Source organism: Gekko japonicus, unplaced genomic scaffold, assembly GCF_001447785.1.
Source record: "Gekko japonicus isolate JY-2015 unplaced genomic scaffold, Gekko_japonicus_V1.1 scaffold2045, whole genome shotgun sequence".
NCBI classification, from domain to species: Eukaryota; Metazoa; Chordata; class Lepidosauria; order Squamata; family Gekkonidae; genus Gekko; species Gekko japonicus.
In genome coordinates, this window is record NW_015174898.1 from 49,177 (window position 1) to 75,632 (window position 26,456).

Here is a 26,456-nt window from a genome sequence, read left to right on the forward strand (position 1 = left end):
CAAGCACCAAGATGACAGAGCATCCCTTGCCCCAGAGTCCCTATCTATACCTTGTGGCTAATAGCCACTGATGGACCTCTGCTCCATATGCTTATCTAATTCCCTTTTGAAGCCGTCCATGCTTGTAGCCGCCACCACTTCCTGTGGCAGTGAATTCCATGTGTTAATCACTCTTTGGGTGAAGAAGTACTTCCTTTTATCCGTTAGCCATTAATGACGGAATTGACCGGTGTGGTATTTTAGTAATTAAGCTTGTAAGGTTCTTATGTTGTAGATTCTGTGTTTAATATTTCGGTTCATTTTGCTGGTCTTATGACTGTTCTTAATAAACTTACTTACTACCTTTTATCCGTTCTAACCCGACCGCTCAGCAATTTCATGGAGTGCCCACGAGTTCTTGTACTGTGAGAAAGGGAGAAAAGTACCTCTCTCTCTACCTGCTCTTTCCCATCTTATAATCTTATAAACCTCAATCATGTCACCCCTCAGTCGTCGTTTCTCCAAGCTAAAGAGCCCTAAGCGCCTTAACCTTTCCTCATAGGGAAAATGTTCCAACCCTTTTATCATTTGATGAATGATAAATGGTATGCAGACCGATTGGAGAATCCCCCTAAATACTAGTATCTGACTCTTCAGTCCACTCAGTCACAGCAGGGGAGAGTTCAAAGAGCTCCATCACTTCTCCCTGGAGAGCATGGTGCTCACATTCCTGTGACAGATGGAAAATAGTTTGGCGGGCTGCACCACAATTGCATTTGAGTCTCGGTATTTTGCTCCATTTAAACAACAGGTCTGCACAACTGCCAAAGCCTGTACATATTTTATTAGCCATTTTCCATACTTTATGTGGCAAGACAAATCCTGCGGGACTCTCATTGGTGTTTATCAGGTTATGGATATTTATTATTTATTTATTTATTAGATTTCTATACCGCCCTCCCAAAGGCTCAGGGCGGTTCACAGCGGCAAACCCGGGATCTAAAATACAATAAAACACATAATAAAATACAATATTTAAACCACAGTAAGTGGGTGGAACTGATTGCATCCATGTTCACAACCATTCATTCCCTAGATAGAAATTGTGTGATTGCAGGATTTGTGCAGATCTTATTGCTGGGTGTCAGGATTTTAGTTTGGATAGGCCCGCGTCAGCCATGTCTTTGTGGATGGGCAGCTCTCTCTTTTCAGTGATCTTTCTATATTCATGAAGAAGAGCATCTTGTCTTTGGAGTGAGGGGGAGCAATGTGGCACAACATGGGTAGTCAATAGGTCAGAGTGGGTTTAATACGTCTGATGATGGTTCTCATTATTGAATTGAGTTGGACAGCAAGTTTGTGGACATGGGGGGCTACTGAGCCTCGCTGAAGCCCCATATTCTGCAGTACTGTATACCAACCCCAAAGCTGAGTCTCGATGCTTGGGGATCCAACAGACAGCAAGTTTGTGGACATGGGGGCTACTGAGCCACACTGAAGCCTCATATTCTGCAGGACTGTATACCAACCCCAAAGCTGAGCATCTAAGTGTTGTAGCAGACACACTCCAAGTTCTACCACATAATTTTTGGAGAATGTTGTTATGCATGTGTATTTTCGCTGCTACATTGGTAAGATGGTGTTTATAGCTCAAGGTCCTGTCCAGGGTAATGCCAAGCCAAGGTATTTAGGTGTATGGTTGTGTGTAAGTTAGGTGCCATTAAGGTAGACATTCAGTTCATGGTTGGCAAGATTGTTATTGAATTTTACAAGTGCTTGAGCACTTATGGAATTGGTGACAGAGGTCATAAGAAGAGTTCTTTGGGGCTCAGTGAGAGGCCAGGTGGGAAACATCTGGCCACTGGTTGCCTGTCCTTCTCCAAGGCCTTTTTAGAAGCTATCCCTGAATAAGAGGGGTGACAGTCTTTCTTCTCTGGCTATAGCAGCTGTTTGGGTATCTCAGGTCCCTGCCACGGGGGGGGGGGGGAGGGGATGCGCAGGCAAAGTGTGGCTTTTGAAAGCCGCACCAAAATAGGCACACGGTGGTGGGATCACATAGATCCCGTGAGCCGCCGCGCACTTGCTCCCCGGCACGATCAGATGCCGGGGAGACAGGGGAGAAAGCGACGAAGCAGAGAGGGAGGCTGCCGAACTGCACATGTGTGAGCATACGCAGTTCAGCCAGGAGCCTCGGATGCGCCGGCAGAAGGACGCGCGGCGATCCCACGGCAGTGCTTGCTATTCAAAGACAAAGCAGCCACAATGTCACCTTTCTGGTAAGTCCACCTCTAGGGGTGGTTCTTTTTTGCAGCGGGTTTTCGGCCTGAAGGGCCGGATTGGGGACGGGTGCGTGCCGCTTCCCAGATGTTGCGGTGAGATCGTGCCCGTTTGCTGCGCCCCCGATCCGTCCCTCTCCCGCCCCAAACCCTTACGTGTGACCGGGGCCTCAGTGACCTCTTCCACTCCTCCATTCTTTGTGCTGCATTCAACACTGTAATGAATGGCGTTCGTATTACCTTGGTAGGTAACCTAGGAATGTAGTTGTGCTTCCTCTTGTGCTGTAGCCATCTCTTGGAATACAAGCTGTTTTCATGTACAAATAAAATACTGTTCCCTTCTGTCCAGCGTGGTATGGTTAAGGAGTGGTGGACTCTAATCTTGAGAACCGGGTTTGATTCCCCACTCCTCCACATGAACCCAGCTGGGCGACCTTGAGCCAGTCACAGTTCTCTCTGAACTCGCTCAGCCCCGTCTACCTCACATGAGGTGCCTGTTGTGGGGAGAGGAAGGGAAGACGATTGTCAGCCACTGCAATCCTAGAGCCAGGGTGGACTCTAGTCTGGTGAACTGGGTTTGATTCCCCACTCTTCCACATGAAGCCTGCTGGGTGGTCCTGGGCCAGTCACAGTTCCCTCAGCCCCACCTACCTCACAAGCAGCCCAATGTGGGGAGAGGAAGGTGGTTGTAAGCCACTTTGAGATCCCTCCGGGTAGAGAAAAGCAGGGTATAAAAGCCAACTCTTCTTCTTCATTATTTGAATTTTGCCTCATTTCAGCATTTCTGTATTTCTAAACAGTTCACTGGTAATTTGTTCATCTCTGGGACTTGATGACCTTGGCTTCCTGTTCTGGGGGGGGGGGGTTGGGGGGTCCCTCGTGGCTCCATTCTGTCCTGTCACCCCCACCCCACCCGCCAGCATAATTATTCAGGGGACCTGGCAGCCTGGAACGGAGTTCTGTTTCCCATTAGTGAACCGACAGCTGTGGTAGGCATAGAGTTGGGCCGTCTGTTCTACATTTGCCTGGCTCGCCTTGTGTTCAGTTGTGGCCTTGATCTTCTGAAGGAAATGGCATCCAAATGATCCAATAAATGCTTTTATTTAGTTTTATGTGGCACTTTTAAGTGCACTGCAGTCTGATTTGTTCTCGGAACAAACTTGTAAAATCATTGAGGCCAAGAGAGATGGTGGTTGTTGTTGTTTTAAAAGTAAGAGGGGATGTAAACCTGGGTGTTTCATATACAGGTAGACCTGTCCTCTCAAGCAAACTGGCCCCCAGTGCAATACATTTTCCTTCTCCACTGTGTCTCTTTGATGAGTGCTTAAACGGCATGTAAGCTTATCTGTTGGAGAGCCCCAAGAGGCCTAACTTCATTGTCTCTCCTGCTCCTTCCTCTCCAACGGTCACCTCCCTTTTCTCTCCACCATGCTGTGTTGGTGTGGGAAGGAAAGCCAGTGCTTCACGCCACAGGTGACATTGTGGCTGCTTTGTCTTTGGATAGCATGGGACCTGCCATTCACTCTGTTATTCCCTCAGTCCCCATCCTGTGATGTGCTTAAGAGCCCCGGGGTCTCTTTTGCTGATTTCCATACAGTTTTGCTCCTTCCTGTTCTGCATCCTGTTTACCTCTAAGCTGGCTCACTCTGCCTTCCCCAGCAGAAACAGGCTACCAGCTGGCTGGGAAAAGAACAGTTAATAGTTAACAGTGCTCTCTCCGTAGGGAAATGTGGTGGCAGAAATTAGCTCACTGTGGTGGTTTGCTTGCTTGCTTTGACTAGCTAATCATCTCCAGCAAAGCTGCTTCTCCTCTAGAGCATATCCTCAGCCTTTTAGAAACCGCCTCTTACCCAAGACCTGTGGCTTGCTGAAATTTTCCTCTGACTTTTTTCCACCCTTGCTCATCACTTTTGCTAAGAGCAAACGAGGACCTTGTTTTGTCTGTTCTTGCAGCAGCAATTAGAATCTGACCCCAGTTTTGACTTCAGTGGAATCACTGTGACAGGAGTCGTCATGCCAGTAACTTAAGAACATAAGATCAGGATCCAGCCCTGACCCTTCAACTTTGCTCATATTGGGCAGTTGAAGGGTTTCGAGTTCACACTGGACTCACTGAAACGGTGGCAAGATGCAAACTCAGGTATGCGAGCGTCAGTTGGGCAATGAGCTGGATTCTGATAAAGGGAAAACAGCCCTCTTCAGTCCCGTTCTCAATTTTTGCCTTTACCTTTTACCTTGAACTGTCAGTGCTTTTGTGTGTTCCTGGGTGCGTGAGGGTTATGCCTTCCCTCTTCAGGTTGGAGAAGAGAAGGGCTGTGACTTCCTGATAGAGAGGGCCGCCCTGTGGCAACCTCCGTGACCCTGCCCTAGTTCCTCCTTCAAGGGAGTGGCCCTGTTTCCTGAGTTCCCCAGATAAGTGCAACCGGCATTCAGGACTTCAAACTTCTTCAGGGCAGCACGCATTGCTGTTCTCTCGGCTTGCGTCCCAAACGAATCTGACAAGGCGCAAAAACCTTGCTGCCCTCTTGGAGCTGGAAATTGGAAACCGGCAGAAAGATTTCTTTCTTTTGTTTCTCCCCTTCAAGCAATTAAAGCTGGCAAAGACTGAAAGCAAGTTTGTAACTCTGAACTTGGATGGCTGATTGGGGAGTTAACGCAGAGAGAGAGAGAGAGAGTCAGAGGGAAATAAAGGCGGAACGTAACAGCAGCAGCAAGGTATCGTCAAGCTGGACTTCCGTGTTGTAAAACAGCAAGCATCTCCAACGCTGGACTTTGTAATCCATGAGCAACCATGTGCTGAGCCCACAGACCTTCTGGTAGAAGGAGAAACACTGGCACCCCGTGGCAATAGCAAGCGAGCGGGGATTGTGGTACTTTCTAAACCCTGAAGCCATGTATCGAAAAGGGAGCTAAACAAAACCCTGCAAAAGAACTTTGAATCGGTGAGATACTTTAAAAAACGGAATGAATTTTAGGCATTTCCTGTAATTAAGTGCAGAGGCATTGGTGTGTAAATAGTATATCTATACAGTTGTGCATTTGATGTTAGGGCATATGACTACCATTATGTGCACTTCCTGTATGTCTGTGTAGTCATGCATTATATACATGTATTCAGAGCTTTGTACCATCCAACTTTAGCTTCAGGGTTGGCTACGCATGTATGTGCTGCGCCAGACACTTACAACTCTCCCCCCCCCCCCAATTACACGCACTTTAACAGCCCTTTGTGAACTCTAGACCTCTTAGCCCTTTAACATATAGCAAGAACTAAGTTGCTGTCAGAAAGCACTTGCAGTATGAATGTAGGTAATGGGTCAGTATCTTTTAGGGGTGGTGGTTCTGAAATAATTTCCCAGTAAAAGGACTATGACACGTGATCCTTGTTTCCTGTTCCGTCACTGCTGTTTGTTCTGGAAAAGATTGCCTTTGTAGGCTCAGAAAGCACTTGCAGTATGAATGTAGGCAATGGGTCAGTATCTTTTGGGGGGGGGGGGTGTTCTGAAATAATTTCCCAGTAAAATGACTATGACACGTGATCCTTGTTTCCTTTTCCGTCACTGCTGTTTGTTCTGGAAAAGATTGCCTTTGTAGGCTGGCTGATATCTGATGTATATTGACATACAGCTGTGGCTGGGGCCACCAGTTCAACAAACCTGCCATACTCTGCATGGAACAGGAACTAGTCTGAAGTCCAAGGCTGAAGGATGGGGGGCTGTCCTGATGTGCTGCATTTTTGGACTGCCTGGTGGTTGCTGTTTGCTGAGTAGCTAAGACCCTAAAACTGTGTGAGTGTGTGTCTGTGTGTTCTTTGTTTTTGGGGTTGCTTGGCTTCCTTTCTTGATGTCCCAACACCTTGTAAGTTCTAATATATTGGATTTCCTTGTCCATATAGGATTTGCTACACTGTTATGACCAACCTAGTAGGGTTCTCCGGGACTGTAAAAGTGGCGACGAGCAAGCTCTGATGCTTGTGACTGTGAAACCCAATGGAGAAGAGGGATTTTTCCCCCATTTCTTTTTGATTGTAGCGGTATCTAAGTATGGTCTTCTGTTTGTTAGTACAATTAGCCACAGATCTGCAGCTGTTCTGAGAGGCCTATATCTGTGCATTTAGCCTCAATAAAGTGTGAGCACAGAATTTACTTCCTCTGGGCAGGATGCCTTATCTATGCTGATCTCTGACATGATGAACTGGTTTAGAATATGCCTTGAGGGCCCCCTTCCTAGCATATCCCACACGCACACCTAGCTAAATCTCTTCCTTTCAGAGATATGACTGTAGGCAAATATTTAGGGAGGAGATTTTGTGGTCTTTCAGAGACATGCACACATTAAGCTTTGGCAGACCCTGGAGAAGACTGGAATCTTTCTGACTGATGGCGGTGGTATCACAGAATTTAATTTATGATTTGGATCTGGGTTTTGTTTCTTGGTGTCTAGATAAGAGTTGCACTGGGGCTTCTTCACTAATAGTGTAGAGGTGTTAGCTTGATTTGCAATGCTTGCCTGTTCGCCCATTATAAAGGTATTGCCTCCAGTCTTGAGATGATATCACTGGATCCCCAATGCCCCTTTCTGTCTCTGTACAGAAGATCCTATTGTCTAAAATTCTGGTTGATAGGCTTTAGACCATGTTCATTTGCTTTATCACTTCAGTAAGAGTAGCTGATTATCTAGGGCATCTCTTGTTCCATCTTGTAACTTGCTTAGTCATCTGATTTACCTGTTGATTACGTTTTCATAGCTGAGGCTAAGACAGGTATTTTTGCTAGGTGGAAGCAAGCCCGGAGAGTGTGGAGTGTGAACCCTTTTGCTTCGGTGTGTGTGTGTGTGGGGGGTTGACTGTGTTTGCGAAATACTGCTTCCCTGATCTGACCTTGAGGTCACAGTCTCCTCTGTGAAGCCATAGTAACGTGAATGTGGAAACAGTCTGCTGTTAGTAATAGAAAAGAGTAAAAGTCCAGTAGTACTCTGCTGTTAGGAATTTAGAAATGCTCCCTCTTAACCTTCCCGGAACTGATATTCTAATATATGAGAGAAAGTTAAGTTGTTAAAATTGTTTCTCTGAACTCCTTTTATCGATTTTGATTGCTTAAGGCTTTGGAGCCAATTGTTTACAACTCCTTTATCAACCGTGGTGGGGTGGTGGTGGTTTCAACAGCACTGCTCGGAACAGACCAGAACAGACACGTTGCTTCCTGACAGTGTGAGGAAATGGGGCTAGTCATGGAATTGGAGTGTCTTTCCACATTGCCACATTGCCAAGAATCACTTAGTTTTCTTTCCCCTTTCCTGTGCTAGTCATATGTTACCCAGTGCATCGCAGTCACTCTGCAGTGCCTGTGCCTTAGTGTGTGTGTGTGGAGGGGAATGTTTCTCCACTACCCTGTTGATTACAGGCGGTGATCTCCACTCAAGACTAGAAATGGCACAGATTCAGTAATGGCTGGAGTTGCGTAAGATGGCTATTACAGTATGTTCCTCCATGAAATGAGTGTGTTTTTTACACATATATGAGTGTGTCTTATACACATATATCCCATATCTTTTATGTATTTATTCATTTTAACTTGTCCTTTTTATCTGTATTTATTGCGACTGGTCTTATGACCGTAATAAACTTTTGATTATGTTCCTCCTTTTCAGGAAGCTGGGATGCCAATATTGGGGGAGGGTTGACAAGGGCTCCCCCCCCCCCATGTGCAGGTTGCATATCATCAAACATTGATTGTAATCATTACCTTGTAGTTGAGTACTTGATCACATTAAGAACCGAAATGCCTTCACAACAGCAGTGGGTGGGTGGGAGAATATATATTTGTGTTTGTGTGTAAAAATATTATAGGGAAAAAAGCAAAATAATGCTTCAGAATTCCATGTGTGGTATCGGCAGGGGAGTCTCATTCACCATTATTGCACTGAAGCCTTGCAAAAACAAATATTTAGTGGCAAACATAGAACTGCTGGAGCAAACTGCTCTGAGAAATTTGCTTGGGATTAGTGTGTCTTGGTAGGCTGAATTTAGGGCGGGTTTTTTCTCATAAGGCTAAGAGAGCTGGAACCAAACTAAAGCAGAGGGAACAAGGACCTCTTGACCCTTCCACTTTTCTTTATAAAAACCAGGGCAGAGTTCAGCTTTGGGCAGCTGAACTAGTTTGGCTGCAATCTTTCCATTGAGAAATAAATTGGATGTTGCAGTATACTGGGGTGTTGGCATGGGAGTCCGGGGGACAGGATAGGTGTTCTGGCTTTGCTGGATAAGTTGACTGGAGCTCAGCTCTTGGTGGATTAATGGTGATGTGGCTTTTTAAAACAAGCAAGGCTGGCTTTTACCAGACACAGATTAGTCAACATATCTGTCTTCATATTGTGGTATGTCAACTTGAACTTTCTGTGCTTGGGCAATAGCCTTCTATTCATAAAAAAGTCTGGTTCCCTGACTTCTCCTTTGCTGTCTTTCAGTCACACAGGTGAGCATGTTTGGCTCTCAGGGTGTGCCTCATATAAAATGTTTACTAACACCTTTTATTATTGGATATCAGTGTGGCAAAGGGGTCAGTAGCGTGGGGGCTGTTGGACAGATTTAGTACTACACAGTGATACTTGATGAATGAAGTTTAATTTTTTTTTTAATTGCTTTTCATTTCCTGCAGATTGGGAATAAAAATTCTCACGAAAACTGTGCAGTGTTTTTATTTATTTATCTATATCCTGCTCTCCCCGCCAAAGCAGGCTCAGTGATTAATCCACAGCGATTCCTACCAAGCTATTGAAGGTTGATTTGGTGCCTCCAAAACACAATGTCTAGGGAAGAACTGCTTTTAAGGCTTTGGAAGACCTTTATCAACCCCAGTCAGGATTTCCCTTTGGTACTCTGGGGATGAAGCCCTTTCGAGGAAAGAAATCTAGGAGGTGTGTTTTTGTGAAATCTTGGTGCAAAATGTGTTCTCCTTGGACTGAACTCGTAATGTGTTATGAAAATGTGGGATTAGGTAGGCAGATGTCTTTATTCACTGCATGGCCTGCACAGGGAACTTTTGGAAAGTCTTGCTTGATGATTAGAGTTCAAGCCATTTCACAAAATCCAGGCTGGGTCTGTGCAGTTTCTGGCCCACCCTTGATTTGGAGCCGTTCTCACCAAACCATAGAAGGTAGACTGTGCTGAGAGCACTGCTGTCCCCCCCCCCCCAAGTCAGACAGCCAAAATCCACTTTAATAATAAATCTGGTTGCAGATCCTTTGAAACTTAGAGCTGTGCAAGTGTGAATTATGTCATGTATCAGAGTTTGGATAGCTATACCACATTCTGGTTACAAAACTGGCATTTGATTTTGCAATTTCAGAAAAGGAAAATATGCTGTGCTGTGCAAACTGAATGTGTCTGATACTAGTGGACAGCTGCTACCTGAGGCTATGGTATATATCTTGGTGAGCTCGGGGTAGTCCCCAGGTTTGTGGAAATACAACCATTTATTTCGTTAAAAAAGGAGTTAAAACCTTCAAGGAACCTTCAGCATCTGTTCATGTAAAGATGTCACATTAAAAAAAAACTGTGCAAAAATATAAAACAAAAAAAGAGGTTGGGATCATGCAAGGGGGAGAAAAATGGACACTTGGGTGGGTTGGAGGGGGGGGGATCATTTTCTGGGCAGAGAAAATGGGGAGGAGGTAGAGGCCAGCAAGGAAGGTAAAATTTCCCTTCCCTCGAACATCTCCCTCTTCTGCAAGTGTGCATTTTTAAAATATATTGCACTTGGTTAATACGTATGCACACTTTACCTATGACAGCTGGGGTTGGGCAAAGATCTGAGACAGCCAGGTCTGAATCCTTGCTCTACCATGGAAGCTGGCGGGCTGGTCTTGGGCCTGTCACAGTCTGTCAGCCTGGCCTACCTACCTCACGCGATGGTGGTTTTGAGGATAAATCAGAGGATGGTAGAATGAGGTGATGTAGCTTTGGGTGCCAACTATGGTGAACAGCAACGCAGGATATATTTTTTTAAAAAATTAATTTTCTCTTCTCTCTTTCCCCACCTCATGTCAGGAAGAACAGTGTGGTGTGTGGTGGTAGAACAAGGCGTATACACCTCCCCCCGCCCCCAATTGGGGAAAAGATACAGCAGGCAGGCAGCCCAGGGCTGTAAGCAGGGTATACGGCAGACTGCTTCCTTACATGTCCTCAGCATAGAGTTTTACCTCTGTAAAGTGGCAGCCATACTTGGCACTAATATTCACACTTTGCCAAATCCACTTATCACGTCCCATGTCCCATCCCCTTTTTGGTGAGCAGGAAAGGCCCCAGCCTGCCTGTTGAATCGGGCTGGAGAGGGGATGTTGCAGCAGTCACACGGTGTGTTGAAGGTGCTCATACTTCAGGCTTGGGAGGAAGGGTAGAGTTCATGTGGGGCATACTTCCCCAAGCCCTTGGAATACCTCTGAAGTGTGATGCAACTGCAGGATTTCCCCTGTTCACCCCTCCCTGTCTCCAGACTTTAAAGGAGGCATGGGATTCATTCACTGTGCTTAGGAGGCACTCTAATGTAATTTGACTCAGACAGATGTGGTCTTTTGCTGGAGTCTGGGGTGGTGGTGAACCATCTTGCCCTTGCGCTGTGGTTTGGAAGCACTCAGAGCACCTCCCCAGTGTTCCCTCTAAGCTGAGTTAGTGTGAGCTAGGTCAGTTTTTTAGCCTCCAGCTCACACATTTTTGTCTCAGCTCAGGAAGGATGGCTCCAGAGCAAACTAATTTATGCAGTAGCCAATTTCTCGCTCACAACTTCAATGGCAGTAGCTCACAAAGTAGAATTTTTGCTCACAAGACTCCACAGCTTAGAGGGAGCATTGCTCACAGCCACAGTTTGTGGGTCCCTGTTAATATAGGTCGGGTTCATCTTTCTTGTATTCTGTTGCAAGCTGTTCCTGTAACAGAGGATGTGTGGCCTCCATTTTGGCAACAGACTCCAGCACTATCCAGACTTGTTTAATTTTTGGCTCAAATGCTCTTGTACTCTGCCTCATGCAGTCTGTATTATCAGTTGTCATTGTTTAAAAAAAGTTCTGAAGCACACGTCAGCAGTTCATGCTCAAAGTCCAGCCCCTGAAGGGCCCTCCCCCTTCCCGTAGCTGGGCTCTGTGGTATTTTTTAGTCCTTCAACACTTTCTGTCTGCCCTGATAACAACTTGTTTCTGCATGGTAATGTCCTCTTGTGCCTCCGTCCCTTACTGTTTTGTATCTTTTCTTTTCTTTTAATGATATCTGCAAGTATTGCAGTCAGAATAAATGATGCTCCTGTCCTTCAGAAAATGGGCATGTTTTGGGCGTCCTGTGCCCTTTGATCATGTTTGTCTTAAGTCCACATGCCACATATAAGACGCATAGGTAGTGCCAAAAATATATTATAGTTATCGTTTCTGCTGGTTGGGTGCATTTCCATCTTTGTTAAAATTAAGATTAGGGGAATAGAAAGTCACTAAATGATGGCAGCGATTGTTTTTCCATTCCAGGAGAGCTAACAGACAGGGCAGAGTTTCAGGAAAGATCAGTCTCCGGAGAGAGTTCAAGCAATGTATATCTTGTGGTTGGAATCTGCATGCCTTGCATCTGGCCCTCTCCATTCCTGGTGGTTGTTTTGCACAGCACCATGAAAAAGTATGAATTGCCTTCTTGGCTATCATGAGCTCCTAGCATTCATCCCAAGAATGCGGCGTTCTGAGGTTTTTAGGGGGTTGTCATAGCTGTTGAGAGGCCTGTCCTTCCTGAATTTGTCTAATTCTTTTTAAAAGCCATCACAGAATAGTGGCCAGAACCCGCCTTATCTAGGGGGTAATGACTCTCTTAAGGTAATTATGCATGATTTAAAGTACTTCCTTTTGCCTGTCCTTAATCTGCCATCACTCATTATCGTTGGATGACTGGTTTCTGCTCTGCGTGGGTGGGGGTGGGGGAGTGAGAGAGGGAAGTTTCTGCCTGGCCGCAGTGCCCATGCTGCTCGTGACTTTGTGAATCTTTATGCCCCCAAAGTGTGTGGCCTCATCCTGGACTAAAAGCCCTTACGCAGGAGATGCTTCAGTCCCTTCATTGCTTTCGTTCCTGTTTTCTGTATTATCAGCTCTAAGGTACCCTTTTTGAAACCAGGCAATTGGAAATCTGAATAATATTCCAAATGTTGGTCATATCAAGCTTTTATATAATGGTATTATGGTGCTTTATTACTGTCTCTGCTCTAATAAATCCCAGTCTCATTGTTCATTGTGGCCAGTTTAGACCCCCCATCAGTGTGTGTGTGATGGTAGGATTTTTTGACCCCATGTTCAGTCACTTTAGAACAGGGGTGGCCAAACTGCAGCTCGGGAGCCACATGCAGCTGTTTCACACTGTCTAATGTTAATAAAAAGCAAATTTGCATATTTTTCAATAAAAACGTGTGTGTAATATTTGTTCATGTCCTGCGGCTCTCAAACATCTGACGTTTACTCTGTGTGGCTGTTATGTTAAGCAAGTTTGGCCACCCCTGTTTTAGAAGAAGAAGAAGAAGAGATTGGATTTATACCCCACCCTTCACGGAGTCTCAGAGTGGTTTACAAATTCGTTTCCCCTCCCCACAACAAACACCCTGTGAAATAGATGGGGCTCCAGGACTTTACCATGTCTCATCTTCTTTTCTGTTGCCTATTAATCTACTTCAGTGTAGATCCCTTTCATTGTCTTCCACTAACTTGGCCACCGTACCTGTACCTGTTCACTGCTGCCTTCACATAATTTATAAGCAACTCTTTTGTAATCCTTCTAGTTGCCTGTTATGCAGGCCAATGTTAGATGGACTGTCATTTACAATCTCCATTTCTTTCTTGTTTCTTTGTATTCCCAGGGGAATTCCCTGATTAGAAAACTAGCACTGAGTATTAGGTGCTTGGTTAAAGGAAGCAGTCATAATCAAAGCTGCCCATTTTGAGTCAGCCATATGTGGACAAAAGTGTTGCAGGTTTGGCTGAGAGGGGGTTCTAGAGTGGGGGGAGGTATAATAAAAGGATAGTTGTAATAAAGGGGTATTAAGCTGACCCCAAGGCACTTGAGGTCACTTGGGCATCTGGATAACTTGGAGACTGTGAAATCAGAGTCATCGCTGGATCTCATCTACTTACCCACAAAGCACTGCTGCTCCTTGCCTTGGCTTTTGGCCTAAAACAATCTTTGAGACTTGGTGCCTTTCAGCTGAGTTTTTCTCCTTATTGCCAAGTTTCCAACATGACTTTTTTTTTTGTCTCTACAGTGAGCACTTGAAACATGCAAAGCAATTAAATCCAGCTCATGTCTTCATCTGGCAGGCGAGTGCTTCTATCCCCTAGGCCATTGGGTCAATTTTACAACCCCCCGGGGGACTCTGTGTGTGTGAGCATGTATGTGTATTAGTCTTTGATCTCCTTTTAAAGGGGTGTTAAAGGGTTGTGCTTTTTGTCTAATCTAGATTTCTGCTTGCTTCATTTTGGTGGTGTTGGAGTGGATAGCTCTGTGGTGGGTTTCCATAGGCTGAAGAGTCATGGTACCCATTTGAGTTGGGGGAAGAGAATTCAGGGTCATAAGAAGAGCCTTGCTGGATCAGAGCAGTTGTCCATATAGTCCAGTATCCTGTCTCACACAGTGGCCAACCAGTTACTCTGGAGGACCAACAACAGGACATAGAGGCTGAGGTCTTCCCCAGATGTTGCCTCCTGGCACTGGTATTCAGAGGTTTGGTGCCTCTGAATGTGGAAGTACCCTTTAGTCACTATGGTTAGTAGCCACTACTAGACCTAGCCTCCATGAATCTGTCTAAGCCCCCTTTAAAGCCATCTAACGCCTGTAGTCATCTCTACATCCTCTGGCAGTGCATTCCACATTTTAATCACTCTCTCTGTAAAGATGTATTTCCTTTTGTCCAGCCTGAATCAACTGCCCACCAACTTCAGTGGATGCCCCTGATTTTTAGTATTTTGGGAGAGTGTCCCCTTTGTACCCCAGGCATAATTTTAAAATCTCTATCATGTCCCCCCTTAGTCATCTTTTCTAAATAGAAAAGTCCCAGACTGTTCAGCCTTTCCTCGTAGGAAAGGTGCTCCAACCCCTTAATAATCGTGTTTGCCTTCTTCTGTACTTTCCCAGCTCTGCAATGTCATTTTTGAGACATGGCAACCAGCACTGCACACCATGTTCCAAATGAGGCCACATCATAGATCTTATACGCAGGACATTATAATATTGGCTGTCTTATTTTCAACCCCTTTCCCAATAATGAGGCTTCTGGAGGTTTGGGACAGTAAGCATCTTGGGTAGCGGTACTTAAGGTGCTGTCAGCTGCCCTGCTGTTCTACAGAATGGCAGGATATAAATCTAAATAAACCAGACAACCATAAATGTGTACGCTTGCCATGCTGGCACGTCAACAGCAAATGCCTGAGTGAAATGTGCAGTGCTGCAAGCCTCTGCCCTCCTTGGACTAGCTTTGAGCAAAAGCTTTCGGAATATACCTAAAGCTGTTGCTCATGAGGGACCAGTTGGAAGGGATTCTACTTCACCTTTTGCTTCCAGTGTTGCATTTGCGGGTTCCCGCCAAAGCTGGTTCTTGCCTGAGAAATCTACCGTTAGCTGACATTACTGCAGAGAGCCCTGTTTGTAAGGGCCAGCACTGCAGTGGATGTGCTGGGAAGGAGGCTGCTATTTCTCCTGTAAGCGTGAGATTGTCCATCCAGAATGTCACTCTAGCAGTGTGCTGCTTTTAGAGCAATTATCTCCCTTCCCTCTGCATCTGCTGCTGTTTGCCCCCGCCCCCATATTCTTCCTTCACCTGGCATGAGGCCATGCTACAGCGTTTCCCTGTTTTCCAGACTGTAGGATTTAATGGACAGAGAATTTGGTCTGTGTCTTGAGCCACTGTGGTTACAAGAGCAGTGCTTCTCAGGCTTTTTGCACTTTGGGATAAGTGTCCCAGCTCTAGCCGAGCATTGGTTTTTCTGTTCCACAGCAGAGCAAACGGAGGCCTTTCCATGTAGCCAGTAAACGTCTGTCAGGCAAGGTACTAACCCAACACTGGCTTTTGGAATGGGAGCGAAACACGACTTCTTTGGCCTCTGCTTGAAATAGCATTAAGCAAAGGTAGGCTGGGGCAGGTGGGGAACAGCCACCCCCGGTGCACACTGCCGCCTGCAAATCCAGTGTCCCATTATTCTGAGTGCAGGATCCTGATTTGCTCGCACATAGTACTCTTTATTTTTCACAGCCTGGTTATGGACTCTCCCGATTTTCTTAAGGCCTCAAGGAGTGCTGTTAAACTGTCTCTTGGCTTACGTCTGATGGCTTGGTAAATTTGGCGTGTGGTGCCAGGATAGCCTTGGCTGCTTTGTGGGGAAACATGGCAGTAATGACTGAGTGTGGCAATTATAATTAACTCCATCCAGCTAGCGAGTTCCTCAGCCAAAGTCCTTTTGTGTGTTGCATGTTGTTGAGCAGCTGGATTGTTTCTATAAAACAAGCTCCTGCTTCCAGATTGCTTCTTCTGGCAACCATGGATGGAACATGGAATATGTACTTGGTTCCAGGACTAAAGACTGCAGATGTGCCAAACTGGAATCTTTCTTTTATTTCTTTGCTGGCCTCCAGGGAAACAAAGCTTGTTGCTGCCTTTAATCTCGGTTCATCTGTCCCGTATTTTGTAGCATGACTACCCTTGCAAGAGCCTAGTGTTCTCATCATTTTCAGGCCAACAGTTGGAATCTCACACTGATTCTACAGCCCTTTGGTTCACTGCAAAGCATTTTGGGAAATCATCCTTCCAAACCAGAAGTCTTTAGTGGTGGAGTAAAGTTCTGGAAAACAAACACTAATGTTAAGAGAAAGATTTATATCATCATCTCTCCCCCTGACTAATCCTTTCTAGTCTTTGTTTTGTAAGACATAGAAAAAAATGCAACTTCCTGTTGTGAGAGGAACCATACTGCTTTTAGCAGGGAAGGAAAATAGCTCCTCTGCAAACGTTCGAAAGCAAACCTGCTTTCTCTCATCAGACTTGCCTGGGCTGGCATTCTTCCTCTTGACTGTTCTGTCAAATTCATGAAGTATTCTTCACTAAGTGCCGTGTATACCTGTGCAAAAAAAATTCTGTGTCAAAGAAGTGTGTTCTAGAGTTTGTAATCATAGTTATTAATCATAATAATTATGCAGACATGCACCTTTTTTTTCTTTGCTGTTAAATCACAGCTGACTTATGGCAACCTCAAGGGTTTTTCAAGGCAAGCGGTGTTCAGAGGGGGTTTGCTATTGCCTGCGTCTGTGTTGCAACCCCAGACTTCCTTGATGATCTCTCATCCAAAATACTGACCAAGGCCAGCCCTGCTTAGCTTACAAGATCTAATGAGATTGGGTTAGCCTGGGCTATCCAGGCCCAGGCATAGGATAGCAATCACACTACCCACACTCTTCCAGATCATGTTCCCAAGCAAAGAATGTCAGCATCTGTTACTTACTGGGCCCATTGGCCCAGGTTCTGTTTTGAACCCCGCACTCCCATCTTGGTGTTTGTAAGCAGCTGGCTCCTCAAGGCTGCTCCTGTGACTCTTCCTCACAAATGGGCCTTAATTAACCCCTTCTGGGAGGAAACTGAAACCCCCTCAACACTGGAAGCTTTAGTCCCCTCCTGAAGCATGTTTACTTGAAGAGTGTATTTCCCATGTTTGGCTGGATCTTTGGTGGTCTGAGTGGGTTCTCTTAAGCTGAGAGGCAAATAAGTGGCTGCTGAACAAGTTCAACTTGAAACACTTCAGCATAAAAAAACAAACACAGGGATTGCTGTTTAGGTTCTGGAGATATAGTAGCTCGTCCCTAACTGGCAGTTGGTGGCAGGCCATTCTTTTGTTAAGCTGTTGTTGACTCAAAATGTCAGCTGTTATTTACTCAATAGATGCTGCTCGTTAGAGGGTTTCTGTTGCTAACACACCCTTCAGGCTGGAGCTTTAAAAGGAACCGTAAAAATGATATGTGGAAAGAAGTGGATTTTACAGTGCTACATTATGTGGTACCCTTCTAAGCCCATTGAATTCCATGGAAATCTGATTCCATTGAGCTCAGGGCAGTTCAGCAAAGAGAAATGGAGTTGTCAGCTGCCAGCTGCTGAATCCACATGTGTGGTTTGAGTCTGAGTACCTGCACTTCCTTGGACAGATCAGCAAGTAGCCACTTGTTGTCCCCACCCCACCCCCCGACCCCATTCTTTCAGGTTCTGTGTTGTTCAGAGGTCTTGTCCAATCGTAAGAACAGAAGAGAAGCCATGATGGATCAGGCCAATGGCCCATCCAGTCCAACACCATGTCACACAGTGGCCAAAACCCAGGTGTCATCAGGAGGTCCACCAGTGGAGCCAGAACTCCTGAAGCCCTCCCACCATGGCCCCCTGAGCACCAAGGATACAGAGCATCCCTACCCAATAAGAAAGCACAATCATTTGAGCCACTGGAGGTTTGAGAAGTTGGAAATCTCAGAGCTCTTCAATTCCAAAACAGTCCTTGATCTGAGAAAGCAGCTCAGTAAATCTCTTCAGGTTTCCCTGACTCAGTTATCTGACTGCATTAAAATACAGTAAATCTCTGTATTCCATTTCACCTTCTTCCAAATATCCCATCAGCTGGCATTGGTTAAGGGCACAAGCAAGAAGAAAATCCACAGTTTTGATCACTTCTTCCATCACATCATGCAATGAACCTGACCTTGCACGTTCACAGCACAAACTTGCCTGATGAATGATGCAGTGGAAGCAGGGCGCACCAGGCTACTTTTCTGCCTTGAACAAACTGCTGAAACCTTCCATTTTCCCTTTCACTGTAGGTGCCCCATCAAGTGAACTCAGCTTTTCCATATTTAATTCAAACCTCTCAAATTCCTTCCTGCCAAATTCTAGTATATCAGGGCCTTACTGCAGCCTTTAAGTGGGGACAAAGCTAGTAATTCTTCCTGCACGTCAAAATTTTCAGTGACCAGTCTAATCCAGGTGCCGCAGAGCTGTGCTGTGTCTCTCATATCTGTGGATCTATTAAGTGCAAAAATAAATGCCAGGTGGGAATTCAGTTCCTCTTTCAGTTGTTCTTCAGTGTTCTCCTGCTTTCTTCCCTCAGATTGGAGTGGAAATCTCTTCTCAATTTCACTGTGATTTGAGACATAATGGCCTTTAATGTTGTATTTCTCAGCAACAGAGAGAATCTTGTGGCAGAGGAGGCAATATTGTTTAGTCTCCTTTTCTGTAACAAAAAACTCAGTTTCCCGCTTGGGATTGATCCTATGATTTTCAGCATATGACGTTTCAGTCTTCTTTGGTGGTTCATGACCGCTGTTAGCTGTTGCTCTGTAACGTGGGATTGACTGAGTGAGGAGGGAGCTGACAGCCTGCAAGTCCTACACCAGTAGTGAATTCAGTAAGGCCCTTTTACTGTAAAGGAGACAAAGAACTGAGCTTGGTGGGTCTCTTTTGTCCTAACAGACCTGCTGCCCCTAAATGTCAGAGTTGAAAGGGTGTATGAGTGTTTTACATGACTCAAACATGAGTTAAGTGCACTGCAGGCTTTATTCATACTTACTTTCCTTTTGTCCCAACAGTAGGGGTGGACAGGTGGTAGATCAGGTGTGCTGGCTAATTAGGTTAAAAATGGCAAAAACTGTAAGTCAGACTGCATTTGGCCTGCGAGGCATGTTGGGTGACCTCGATTTAAAGAATCAAACTGATTCAGTAGGACAGATGGGCACCATACAGATACCCAAGCAAAACGTTTTGTCTTACTCAGCCCCAGAGATCCTACCTTCAATCACTGGCTCTATCTTCCTGGCAACTCCAGTTAAAAGGAACAGGTGGGAGGTGATGTGAAAGCCCTCTGCCTGAGATCCTGGACAGTTGGCTGCTAGTCTGAGTATAAGTTTGAGCTGCGGTGGCTCAAGTGGTTAAGACGCTGAACTGCAGGCTGTGGAAGGTCTGTAGTTCAGCAGTTCAAGACCCGAGTGTGCCGCATGACGGACTGAGCTCCTGTCTCTAGTTCCAGCTCCTGCCAACCTAGCAGTTCGAAAGCAAGAAATTGCAAGTAGATAAATAGGTACCACTTCAGTGGGAAGATAACAGCGTTCCGTGCGCCTTGGTGTTGAGTCATGCCGGCCACGTGACCACGGAAATGTCTTTGGACAGCGCTGGCTCTTCGGCTTTGAAACGGAGATGAGCACCACAACCCTAGAGTCGGATTCGACTGGCTTTCGAGCAAGGGAACCTTTACCTTTACCTTAGACAATGCTGATCTTGATGGACCAAGGGTCTGATTCAGTAGAAGGCAGCTTCACATGTTCATGTGTCCTTTTCCATGCCAGTATTAACAAAGGTATATGAAGGACTGCCTGCTCCCATTTGTTCCTGCCCATACGCTATGCTTTTCATCACATGCCCTGCTTTGGGTCATCTGCCTTCAGAAGTAATGTGGGTGAGCACTAAGGGTAGGGCCTTTTCAGCAGTGGCACCCTGGCTTTGAAATACCCTCACCCCTGCTCTTCACCTGTCTCATCAATGTCCATCTTCAGACACCATGCTATCACCTTTTTCTGTTTGTGTTCTGTCTGTTAATCATTAGGGGATGGTCCTCTATTGACAGTCGGTATGTTAGCATTCTGATCTGTATTGTTGCTGGGGTTCTTAATTTTGGGTTTGCTTTGGGTTGCTTTTATGAGTTTTATAATGCTTTGAATGGCCTCAAGCATGAATACAGAAAAATCAGTATTTAGTGTGTTTTAAAAAAAAACAATGCTTTTTATTTGTCTAAAATATTTTTTTTTATCCCCTGAAGACAGGATATCTTTATTGCTTTTGTTACACCTACAAAACTACAGAAAATAGAAAGGGAAAGGGAAAAAAATAAAAAACCCCAGGGAATAAGACAGAAAGTAATAAAAACCCCAAACTATGACTAAAACCCCAAGAAAGGAGGGTCATTAACAGTTAGTATTCAGTTAGTCATAAAAATAAAAAACGTTTCGTTTAAGTCAATAAATTCAAGAGTTAGTGAGTCCGTTTTAGTAATTGTCTATTTTCTTTCTTCAATGTGCACAAAGTCTCTTTCATCTTCTCCTTCAGCTTGCGGGTCTTTGACTTCAAAGGAGTTATCTAGGCCCCCTTAGCCGCAAGTCCTATGTATCTCTGGCCCACTGCTCCTCCTGGGTCACCATCCGTCTCTTCCAGTGTGTCTGCTTGGCCCCCTCCGCCTGGTTGTTCTTCCTGCTTCGATCCAAGAAACTGCTTCAACCATTCTTCCGCTTTAAAATTTGTCTAAAATATTAAAGTCATGCCCTGACCTGGACAGCCCAGGCAAGGCCCGATCTTGTCAAATCTCAGAAGCTAAGCAGGGCCAAACCAGGCAAGTACGTGGATGGGAGACCTCCAAGGAATATGCCAAGACTTGGGAAGCAGAGGCGAGCAATCAAGCCACCTTTTTGAAACATCCAAACCCCAATAGGGGTCACCAGAACTCACCATGACTTCCAGGCATGCAAGCACACACACACACACACAAAACCCCACAAATGCATACATATATTGAAGTCATTTGTTCTCTCCTGCAAGAAGCTGGATTCCTGCAAAGTTAGGTCTGATACCAAAAGGGAAAACAGGCTCCAGCTGGATTCTTTGTTTTTGGGGCTATTTGAAGCCTTTATCACCCAACACTCACTTATACTGCATCCTAGTCTGCTTCAGGATACAGGGCAGCTGACTAGGAGGCATCCTTTACTGTTGGTGCAGCATCTCTCCCCCCCTCCCCCATCTGCAGTGAATGGGCAGAAGTGAGGCTTCGTGGGGAAATGCATGTTTCTTGAAGTCAATTTAGTTTTCAAACATACCTTCCAATACGAAAGGGAAGGGCTGCAACTCAGACACAGAGCATCTCATCTACACGTAGAAGGTCCTAGGTTCAATCCCCATCATCTCCAGTGAAAAAGACTAAGTAGCAGGTGATGTGAAAGAGCTTAACCTGAGACCCTTTAAAGCCACTGCCAATCAGAATAGCCACAACCGACCTTGATAAACTAAGGGCAAGACAGCGTCATCTGTGAACGCTCTATACAATTCCATAGCCAGTGCAGTAAACTGTTAAAGTAATACTATTTGGCATGCATGGGCTGCCTTCAGATGTTCAGAGAATGTCCCATGTTTTGCCTTGTTATAATCACAACACCTCTGAAAGACAGGTCAACAGCATTTATTGCCATATTTTAGCTGAGAGAGGGTGCCTTTCTTGCGGCTACCTAGGGGGCTCATCTCAGAGATAGAAACTGGGGGAGTGATTTGTAGCTCTTAGCGACTATGCTACTACACCGTATATAATGCAGTGTTATATAATTATTATGGCATATTTTCCCTGATGGATATTAAGGAACAAGAGTTTGTGTGTGGGCGTAGAAGTGTTTCATGTGCTCAGATGTGCCACAAATAGTCTGGGGAGTCAACATTTTGGTTTTGGGGAGAACATCAGATGTAGAACTGACTGGTCTTCAGGATGCCACAAGACCCATTCTTAAGTCTGTCACGGCAACTTAATATATTGCTCCCCCTCTGGAATTTTGCTATGTTGAACCCTGTACAATAATTGATATGTGGCTATAATTGAACAAATTAGAGTCCAGCTGTATGTAGAACTTTACTGAGATTCTCAGCTTCAGCTTTCTGCTGCTTGAGGACAGTGTCTGTGGGGTGCTTAAGGCCTTGAAATGACTAACTTTGCTCTAATCTCTGGCTGTGAAGTCTATATGGAACTGCACGGTTAAATATATAGCTGAGATCCTCCTGTGAGTGAGGGGATTAAGAATTCCACTGATACAGATGCTAAGCAGCAGGGGCCAAGAGGGCAGTCAAGGAGGTAAGAGGATTGAGGATTAAAATCTAAGGAAGGGACGGGGGTCTGCAACTAGGGATCAGTTGTGAAGTTTGGTGGGGTGTGAGAAGATTTTTTTAGGCTATCCAAGTTGTACTCCAAGGCATGAAGAATGAAAAACTGGCTTAAAATTGGGCTCTGAACCATAACTGTATATTCTTCTTTCCCTGTATACATTCACCTTCTTGAAAACAGTTGTATAGAGATTGTGATGCTTTGAGTTTTATTAGAGATGTACATTTTCTGGAAATTTTGAAGCCACTGGAGAAGAAGCTTTTTTCTAGGGAAAATGGAAATTTAGGGGGGAAATTGAAAAATATGAAAAGACTTCCTTACCAAAACTAAACTCCTTTTACTGGTTAAGCAACATAAAATGCATCATTTATAATTTGGCATATACAATTATACTCTTTAGCATATTTATGGAATTTAAAATTATAAATATCTTTGTTTTCTATAAGAAAAAATGCAAGTGTACTCAGTACTCCAGAGACTTGCAAATTGCTGCACTTTATGCTACCACGGAACATGTATTTAATTTTTTCTGTCTGAGAGGGAGGAAAAAATGTGAAGGGAGAAAACAAATTCTGTCGTAACAAAAACTCAGTCTCAGTAGGTAAGACTACTTACATGTTTTGATATTAAGTTAAACTCTAACACTGAAAACAAAGAGTTATGATGCTGGAGTACGTTTAATGACGATACATTATCTTTGTTGCCAAAATATTTAAACAAAAGAATACCTTGACAATGTTGTATGTGTGTACAGTATAAGAGGTTTTTCCCTGGAAGGCATCCTCAGACTTGTCCTAATATAGAGCTTGAGTGTTAAAATTCATGTCTGAAGAAGCATTTTCACTTATTCTAGAACAAGGGGGGGGGAATTTCACAAGAGTTTTTTAGTTCTCTCTGAAAGGAAAAATTGAAAAATATCCTTAAGGGAAAAAACCCAGGAAAAATGTTGTTTCTGTATCTTTCCACTTTCCCCCCCCCCTGGTCTTGCAGAGTTTGCCTGTGTTTTCAGACTTCTCGTACTTGGGCGCAAGCCACAGCTCCCCATCCCATTAAAAAGAAGTAAAATCACTTCCCGAGTTGGAAATAATTTAAAGCCTTTGTGACTATTGCTGCTGCAAATTTTATAAAGTGATGCTACAGGAAATGAGCTGACAGACTTTACACACACATATAACTTTAACACTGCCCAGCTTGCTCCGACCACTTCCCTCCCTCAGAGGCAAGATTTTCCCTCCATCTTTCTTTTCCTTAGTAATGTGTTTTCGTTCAGCCCAGGAACCTGAGGGAAGGAGCCCACTTTAATTTAAATGGCACCCGAGGGGGTTGGAAATTAAAAAACAACAAAATATTTCATTTAACATAGAGGGGAAAGCTCGGGTGAAATCAGGGGTTGAAATTTCTGAGGTAAAACCAGTATATGCACAGACTTTAGTTCTTATGCTTCGGGGTAATGAGAGTTTCTTAAGCTTTTCACAGTGATTTAAATCTTTATGTTGAGAGGCTTTTGTTCCAGTGTTTTCCAAACATTCCAGCGTACTTTATTTGAGTATTCTCTAACTCTTTTGGTTTCCAGAAGGCTGGGACACTCTTCTCAGTACCCAAACCCCCTCTCTTGAAACACCAGTATTCCTCTTGAGTTTTTAACTGACTCTTAAGGTCTCTAAAGGCAGTTTCTAATCCATGCCAGACCAGGGATCTCGGCACTCTTCAGAGCTAACTCCCTGTTTGACAGGGTAGGGAAATTATCCTCTCACTAGAACAGTGGTGCCGAACCTATGGCACGGGTGCCAGAGGTGGCACTCAGAGCCCTCTCTGTGGGCACGCGTGCCATCGCCCCAGCCAGACCCAGACCATCATTAAAGTGTCGAATTCTCCACCAAATAATTTTAAGTAAATGAAAGCATTTGGGATTGCTTTCCTTACTTTGTTTGGATCATCTTAAGTTAATGTATGAGTTGTTTTTTCTAAAGTAAAACCTCAACATTTAGGTTAAATTGCCATGTTGGCACTTTGCGATAAATAAGTGGGTTTTGGGTCACAGTTTGGGCACTCGGTCTCTAAAAGGTTCGCCATCACTGCACTAGAAGATCTATACCCTTTCCTTGGCCTGAATGGGAGTCTTTGCCTACTTACCAGACTTCCTTGCCAACATTCCCCAGTTCTCCTGTCTGTGTTAAACTGCTCTCAATCAGGGCTGAATTCTGAAACTGTCAGAACTTGACTTTTCTCAGCTAGGGCTGAAACCAGCCTCAATTCAGTCAAGGCAGAAATCTGACTGACTCTCTCCTCAGCATCCAGTTCAGACGTTTTTTCTCTGCTCAGCTGGTGCCGATCAGTCAGATCTTTTGGAACAGCCTGTCACTCATAGCTCTCTGGCTCTGTGAGAATTAACCCTTCACAGTCCTTCCAAGCTTTTAAAAGTGCAGTCCGTCACACAACCGATCTCCAAGTACCTCCTGCCCTAGACTTCAGTTCTTTGCTGGTCTTCCCCAGCCCTGCTTCCTTTCATGCTCACTAGGACCAGTAGCTTCAGACATGAACAAGCATGCCCTGAACTCACAACCCTACCAATTAAAATATTATTTAAATGCCCCTGCCTATTAGTTAAGTGATGCTTTAACTAGTGTAGCAGCTGAAATGATTAAAACAGTCCTAAATATCAGCAATGAACATGTTTTAGTTGCTCTGTTTAGATAGCTTGCCGCATTCAGCTTTTTCTTGGCACTGAGCTTGAGTTATTTTGGGGGGGAAATGAATTGTAGTGTAAACAAAGTGCTGGGAATAGGAGGGATCTGCTTCAGAGTGGTTGTAAAAATAAACAAACCAAGTAGTTTAGCTCATCTTAAGTCTTGTCATGTAGGCCTTCCAACCCCCAGACTAACAATGGTTTCTGTCAAGTAACGTCCCACACCATTCCAGTGCATGTGTTGGTCACTGTCGGGAGAATTGGTTTAGCAGAAGGGCAAGGATGACACACGCCAGGCTGAGCGCAAGTCTTGGCTTTGACCCATCTTGGTTTTCAGCAGCTGTCCTGTAGCCACAGCCTGGCATTGTTGGGTTAGGCTTTGTGCCAGCTGATGCCAGGTTCTGTTAGGTTTTTTGTGATTCCCTCAGGACATCAGTTGTGCTCTTTTTTTGCTGTGCTATGAAAGGGGAGCTGTTAATATTTTGTCCATCGGATGAATTCATTCAAATGACAGCGGCACGGCTTTGCTTCCCGGTGACTGCACACAAGCTGCTCCCTTCGTTCTTGAAGTTGAGATTTTCTGGGCAGATGGCAAAGACCTTCATGGTGTTCAGAGACAGTGGTTGGAAACGAAGATCAGTGTAGGGATGTGAGGAGTTAAGGGCAAAGATTGGCTTTTGAGGAGAAAGGGCATGTTACCTTAGGTCTATTTGCCCAAAGGACACAGCAGCCATCCTGCCAGTGCTTATTCTGCATTATTTGGCTGGGAATGGTTCTTGAAACCTTCAGAGAGTGGTATCTCTCCCCCATCCTTAGGAGATTACTGTGGGTTTAACAAGCAGCCTCCCTATCCTAGCTCTCTCCCCCCCCTCAAGCTGAATGAATCAGAGCAGTGCTTTCATAGTAGTAATTGGAACTTGACTGGGGGCTTTCCCTGCCATTTCCTTTTCTACACACTAAAATTTCCCCATCCTACTCCCCTTCTAAGAACATTTCTGGAAATGTTGCTTTCATACCCCTTTGGGATAGTGAGAGAAGAGATGAAGAGGCCTTTGCTCGCTGCCTTGACGTCAAGACAGAGTCAGCCTCTTCTGGATGTGGGCTACATAAAATGGTCAAGGTGCAAAACTAAGCATCCTTGGGTGGCAGTTGCTAATATTGTCTGCCAGTACTGGTTCTTTAACTTAAGAGGCTTTTTTGTCTTTCTTTCTCCAGCTTCATAAACATTATTAATTGAGGGGGGGGGGGAATAAAACGTTGAGGTATTGCTGCATCTTGTATTGCATTGTGGACATTTTTTTTAAATTTACAAAATGTATATGCCACTTCAAGGAGGCCCACGAGTAAAACAATACAATAAAATCTTAAATTGACAGCATGCAAACAAGCCAGGGCATCCAAACAGCGTTCAGCAGCTTAAAATGATAGTCATAAAATGGCCCTCAGCAGACCATAAAAATGGCTTAAAGATGGAGGACCCTTAGTTAAAGCCTGAGTAAGAAGAGATGTTTTGACCGAATGTCTGAAAGGGGAATAAGGTAGGCACTGAAGGGGGGGGGGGCATCGTCTCTGGCTGCCAC

At 44.8% G+C, this 26,456-nt stretch overlaps 1 protein-coding gene across 4 annotated transcripts in view; it reads left to right on the top strand.

The window, feature by feature from the left end:
* The window catches only part of MGAT1 (mannosyl (alpha-1,3-)-glycoprotein beta-1,2-N-acetylglucosaminyltransferase), a 44,794-nt gene that overhangs the window by 15,960 nt on the left and 2,378 nt on the right, over positions 1–26,456 (top strand). The window contains exon 1 of one of the 4 annotated variants that reach the window (XM_015424982.1): positions 4,839–5,197. The exons of 2 other annotated variants lie outside the window; for them this stretch is intronic. The gene's annotated coding sequence lies outside the window, so the exon portion shown is untranslated. Of the gene's footprint in view, positions 1–4,838; positions 5,198–5,995; positions 6,044–26,456 lie in introns of those variants that run through there. One more of the 4 variants, XM_015424983.1, reaches the window with a different exon arrangement.